The sequence below is a fragment of the Schistocerca piceifrons genome, chromosome 1 (genome assembly GCF_021461385.2).
Source record: "Schistocerca piceifrons isolate TAMUIC-IGC-003096 chromosome 1, iqSchPice1.1, whole genome shotgun sequence".
In the NCBI taxonomy this organism is placed as follows: Eukaryota; Metazoa; Arthropoda; class Insecta; order Orthoptera; family Acrididae; genus Schistocerca; species Schistocerca piceifrons.
This window is the reverse complement of record NC_060138.1, coordinates 709,695,973-709,703,029: the sequence shown is the minus strand read 5'-3', so window position 1 is coordinate 709,703,029 and position 7,057 is coordinate 709,695,973.

Here is a 7,057-nt window from a genome sequence, read left to right as displayed (position 1 = left end):
TATTGTTCCTGTTGCAGGCCGAGGTATTGAAGTAGGAAGGCAGTTGATGATGCTGAACCAAGGCAGGCGCAGGCGTGGTCAGATGCTGAGGAGGTAGACCTGTGAACAAAGCAGTTCCAGCCACGTGGCAGGTATCCACGTGGTACTGCACGGATTGCAGTGTGGCAAATCGTTGTCCTGGCGGTAGTAGGTTGTCCGACGAAGCATTTGCAGAAATCGGCATTGGTGCTGCATTACACGGAGATCCGTAAGAGGTAACTGCACAGTCGATGAGGGAGGGCACATTTGGTGGGAACAAAGGCATTTGATAGCCGGAGTCTTGCACACTCCTAACCTCACTTATTGTTGCAAGCTTGAAAATGTCTAGCGAAATCGGCGGAATCATTGAGTGAGATACATTGTGTTGCAGTCCTGGCGGGTGAACATTGCCCCCAACATGATGCATATCGATCACAAAATCAGGCATTAGGTGCTGGGCCGAAGTCATTGTTAGAATGCTGTGTTGATGTAATACACGTGAAAATGACCGACGTGGAGGTCACGGACACAGTAAAACAGCGAAAACGAAAGATATTACAACTTGGGGTCACCAGTGAGGAGGATTACTGGGTTGTTTGCACCAATAATCACACTCATTTAGCAATAGTTCATTTATTAACCTTAACACATACAAGGAAAACAAAGAACTGAACTGAACATGGTGGAATAGACAAAGATAATGCTTAGAGTCCAAAGATGAATGCATATCAATGTTGGTGTCGATTTCATTGGCACCACAAATGTATACTAACGTCTAGTGTGTAATACTATGTAATAATGTATAATGCATAATAAAAGAATACTATTATGTCATACACTGAAATTTAATGATTAATGACTCTAATGACTGTCATTTGTATTACTTAAAATCATACTTGACACATATCCAGTTTTGTCAATTTTAAGAGTTTTTATTCATGAGGTGATACTATCGACACAGCCCTGGGAGCCACTCATGCTAGTCACACCACTGGGTAATGCCTTCCGGTTGTTCATAGAGATTACTATTCCACATGAAGTAGCTCATCGTAACACATGCATGAAAAAGCTCGGTAATATCAATGCGAAAACAGGGACAGTATGCTCCAAAGAATCATTGAGTGGCATTTTGGTAACTAAAGAAATAACACTGAATGTCATTTGGTGCAAGAAGATCTCAATGAAATGTCCTGAGTCATTTAAACATGTATCAGTCTTTCCCAGCTGTGGCTGAAGCAGAGCATTTTGCCATTTTATGTGTCAGTAAGCCAGAAGTCTCTACAATTAGTCTCAGCAGCACAGTAATACATACAGCTGAGGTGGTAGGGCTCCTGTGTTGTGCAGGTTCCTCTGTATGTCCGCCAAGAGAGAAGATTGGCCCTTTGTTGTGCAAACACTGCATAAAGGTGATTTGCAAGCCAATCATGAAGAGTAAAGAGTGTCTCTGAACCACAAAGGACAAAAGGGCCCCCCATGCAATGTTCACAATATAGATCATACCCTGAACATGTGGAAAAGTTTATGTGCGATGACTAAACAATCCATCAACATCAGGATCATCAAACATAAATGGTATTTCAGGCTGGGACAAGAGGAGAAATTAGCTGTGCCAGAGAATACCATGTGTGAGACCAATTACACAATAAAATTTGTTGACACAGAAGATCTTGCTGTGAAGAAGCCACAGAAATTCATAAGGATGACAACTGCTACAGTAAGAAAGAGGAAAGTCTCAACCTAAATGGACATTTGATCCCCATGCTGCAGAAAACGATCTTTGCAGGTAGCATGGGGAGAACCACAGTGTCAATGACCAAGAAAAGCCCTCAGACATTGCTGCAACAGGTACGTATAATATCCAGCTGCAGACAACCATCCAGTCTGGCACCAGCAATGGAGGGTGAAGCACTGACATTGCTAGAAACTTGCGCCTGCAAAATGTCAGAACGATCATAAAAGAAACACTGGCCAAAGAACTCGAGACAGAAGCCAACAGGAAATACGTCAACAAGTAGCTACAAAAGCTTCAGTAATTTTGCATTTAGTGTCATAAACTACAACACATTGTTTATGAAACTGGAGTATGTAAGTATTAGGGAACTAGCCTACCAGCAAATTAATTCATATGTATAGAATAGAAACCCAATAGTTGAGCTTGCATTTATAGAAATTATTAGCATATAAGTGCTACTGCTCAGAAAAACAGAGTACTAAATACAGTGTTTCACAATGCTTCACTCCATAACCAGTGCTGTTTTGGCCTTTTTAAAATAACATAGAACCAACAATCCCATACCAAAAATACATAAAATTTTCAAAGTTGCACACAATACAAACACATCAATTAAAGGCAATGCCACACAAAAACCACAGTATTAAATTAAAAAGCATGCAACACACCATATGTATTGGTTTTATGGAAACGGGATAGCAATAAACACGCAAAAACAGTCACAATGCATTTGCATACAGTAAAAAACAAGCACCTGTTACCTCTTTATATGGAATTATGCACTAAATCTCTCTTGAGAATATAATTTGTATCAGTTCTTTGAGTATAGGTTCAGGAGGATCTAATGTAAGTGAAAGATGCAATATATATCCAATAAGGTGAATACTCTATTAAAAACTGAAACATATAGTATTTATGTCCCACAATAATATTTTTTTTTATTGTGAAATATTAATTCTGTGTATTTTAGTTTTGAATGTGTCTATGTTCCTACAAGCACCAATGAAATGTTCCAGAAATGAATACTATTATGATATTCCATCAACATACTTTCTGGTCACATATGAGAAAAGAGAGTTAAAATATGTCGCTTAGTCAGGTAGACTTATTTGTACGATATGCAGTCAGTGGTGGCTGCGGTGTAAGAGCACAAGACCACATGAATATCCTAACTACCAACACCTTGCAGATTTATTGGTTATTTTTCTTTGAATGCTGTTAAATGCAACATAGATGCTGCAATCTGAAAGATATGGTACTTAAATCTACCGTGCTACAGCTCCTCTAGACTCTGTGAAACTTAGCATCAGGGTTGCGAGCATGCCTACAGTTATGCACATTTTAAGGAGGTTCTGCACATGTGCAACTTGCGTGATGTAAATGCCTTACAGGCCAAATACATACAGATTTGATAAACAATGTGCACGGTTCATGACGTGCACAACTAGCTCTTGCCACTCAACTACAAGTTTACATCAGTGCACTAGGTGGTAGCACTCTGCAGCTGACTTTTATCCCTGTTTGCTCAGCATAAATCATGCTAGATAATAGCTCACTCCTCAGATATGCTAATTCACTAACTATATTTTGTAGTAAAATTAGATTGGACATAAGTACATGTTAAATCTGTCTTGAAGTAAACTATTTCATGGGTTTCTGAATGAGTTATAGTACATTAAGCTATGAATTTGTATCATATAGTAATCTGTTTGAGATTCTGGGAATCATAAGGGTCTAAAGCACATCACCATCCATTGTGAGACTGTAGCATTTATTAACGCTTCTGAAATCTGTTGATCTTATGGTTAGTCAGGTTTATCTATGTTGTACGCCCACATTGAATATATAAAAATTCACGTAAAGCTGTTATCATTGGTTTCTCTAATATTCACTTTAAATGCTACATCGACAGTAGTGTGCTTTAGGCCCTTATGGATCTCAACACCTCAATTTTATTCTAGTCAAGTGACCATGTTGGTAGACATTAATACTTGAGTTTAATTATTTCCACAAATGACACTTTGTGTTTGGAGTTGGTTGTTTATTGTGCGGGAATCGGCTTTTGTGTGCAGTGTAAACTACGTTGAATCTGTTTTAAATGCGAACAGAAAATAAAATTGTGAGGATTGGTTGTGGGTCATGCTTGAGTAGCTCAATTGGTAGAGCACTTGCCCACCCCTGAGTTTGAGTCTTGGTCTGGCACACAGCTTTAATCTGCCAGGAAGTTTCATATCAGCGCACACACCACTGAAGAGTGAAAATCTCATTCTGAGAAAAGAAAAGTAAATTACCAGCAAAAGTTAGCCACAAAGGAACTAGGGCCTCCAAGAACAGATCCTTTGATTGAGAGAGTGACAAAATCAAATAAGCATGACTACAAGCAAACATTTAATAAGGAAGTGCACAGTTAGCACAAGTTGTTGTGTGGGTGCAGTATAAGAGTATCTGATTTTCCACCTGGAAGTAAAGTCGTGAAACAATACATCTGTTGGGGATCTTGTACATTTTCCCGAAAAAATGGTAAAGGAGAAAATCTCCCACTTACACAAAAATGCAGAATGGAGAGTTGTGAAAGCTTATATATTATTTTGTTATTACCATAAACTGTACATAATTATGTACAAAGCAATAAAATTCCACAAAAACAATTCTTCCTTTTGTCAGATTATTACTATTGTTATCATTATTACTGGCAGTGGCCGTAGTTGTATGAACTTGATAAGCATAACTGTTATACAGCAGATGCTATTAATTTCACACACTCAAATTTATCTGAATCTAAAAATTTGTGAATACCTGAAATGTATACTCACAAGCTGCCACTGTATGGAGCTATGGTCCAAGGAAACTCATCTGCTAACAAAATCATATCCCAATGCGAAAATAGTACATACATATTCAGTTTTCACACACAGCACTAAAACATTATGGATCTGTGCAAACTGCAAAATTAACTATTGTACCTGGCATAGAACTGATGAAAGGTACTTCAACATTTAAAACAGCTACCCTTAATTACTTGTTAAAAAGGAGTATCACAGTAAAGATGAACATCTTGTAACAGGAATATCTATTACTAACTTCATAATAGTAAGTGTGAAATGATAGCAAAAGTCTTATGTGTGAAAACTGATTGAATGTTTTGTTAAATATGTGACATTTGAATCAGACAGTGTTCTGATATTTAGTCTGCATGACTGCAAATTGTATAAATACAGCAAGTTACCTAGCAGTAGTTCATATCATGTGGAAGAACCATATGAAAATTATCTCATATATCATTGTGATGAAAAGAATAGAGCTTAGATCTACTTAAATATTCTTCCATATTAAAAAAAAAAGTATGATTATGTTAACAGTTCAGGACGGGATCTAGGGGAGGGGGGAAGGCTGCAAACCGGGGTATCTGCCCTGGGCGACAATTTCAGGGGGCACAAAATTTGTATTCCTGAAGAAAAAAAAGCCTTATTTCATAAAGCGCCTAGCATGCAGTGCATGTGGGTATATCAATTATTCATATGATTTTGAAATGCACTGCTGTTGGTTTTTGAACATTTTTGGCTGTGTTCTAAGTTTATTTCTGAATGAATCATAAGATGATTTTTGAATGCGTGCTTAGTGTACATGATGTCTCTGCTAGGAGAATCCTCATTGCATCTAGAAATAAAAAACTTTCCTGCAGACAAAAGGGGATGGAGCTATATGAGCTGAGCCAAATAAACCCGAATAGGTGAATGCCAATCGCTGTTGTTTATGTGGTTGACTTGGTGTGCATATGATCAGCTTTGGTATAATTATTAGTGAAATCCATAGATTCAGACTACCAGAGTGGAAATAAATGGCTAACAGGAATAAGAGGTGAGAAAGATCACATATTATCTTCTCGGTGTATCCAAGAAAATGAAATTATGACAGAAATTTTTTGCCAGATTGCTACACTAGTAAGGGCTGTTGTACAGTCCCCTGTTAGCAGCTGTTTAAATTCTACTCTTGGAACAGCATGGAAAACATATAGTACAAACATGTAATAGCATCTAACTGGCCAAAAAAGCAGGATAATGGAATCATTCATTCTGGCAGGATTAGTGAAGTTAACTGGAGAATAAGTTTCGAAAATAGCAAGAATAGTTACAGGATGAGTGATGACAAGGTTGGTTGTTGGAATGACAAAGGAGAAGAAATGGAGACATCATACAAACTATATGGAAGAGTATGACGATTCCAAATTTTTATAAAAATTTCATACTACTACTTTTCGATCTCATGCATGAGAAACTGGAGTAAATTAATGAAATGTAAAACTATTTCCCAACATAAAACTTTTTGGTTGTAGTAGGCATAATAGGAATTTGATATTCTGTCATGTTATATATGTAAATGAGGTACAAAAAAATGATCATCTGTCCCAAAACTGTCTCGCTTATTTGGCATGTGTTACAATTGCTGCAATATTAGAAAGGCTTATTTCATTTTATGTAGCAGACAGTGACAAAATAGACAATCAAACTGGGAAATGACACCAGTCTTGGGTACTATCCATATTAACAGCTTTTTCAGTTTTAGACAATGACATTTTCATTTTTCGTGTAGCAAAACATTTGATGAACTTTGATGAGATAATAGAATCTTTCACACAAAGGAAAGCATGCCGTGTAAAGCTGTAGCAAGATTAGAGAGAAAAAAATGCTGGGGCCTAAGGAATGAAGAATTGGGGATTGTCTTGCTTGTCTCGTCTTTACGGATTTATGTTTCTATATTTTATTTTATATCACATGAAAGTTATTAGCTAATACGCAAGGAAGAGGGCAAATTATATGAAGAGTTCTTATTCTCCCAGTCACAGATAATCCCACCCAGTATTAATTGTGTGTGTGTGTGTGTGTGTGTGTGTGTGTGTGTGTGTGAGTAAGAGGCTAGAATGTCAAACCGGCTGTCTGGGAGCACAAGAGGCACCAGAGGAAATTTTGATTTCTACTGTTCTGAATACAAGTTTGATGGCTTCCATTATAAAATATATACATTTGAATTCCACAGAGGAAAATACAGTGTCATGCAATAGAAGAATGCTGTGTGAAGAGGCATGGTGTGCCACTGCACTTTGGCAAACTTAAAACCAAATAACCAAGTCTTACATTTCCTCGAACATTCATGTTTTATAAATCAAACTCTTCAGAAAGACGTGCACTACAAAATGAACATATTTTTGAAAAATCAATTCCTTTTAATTTTTGATGTCCCATCTCAAGTGCTTGAAGGATAGGGGGCCGCTTCTATCAGATTTTTGCCCCAGTTTGGAAATACCGTAGA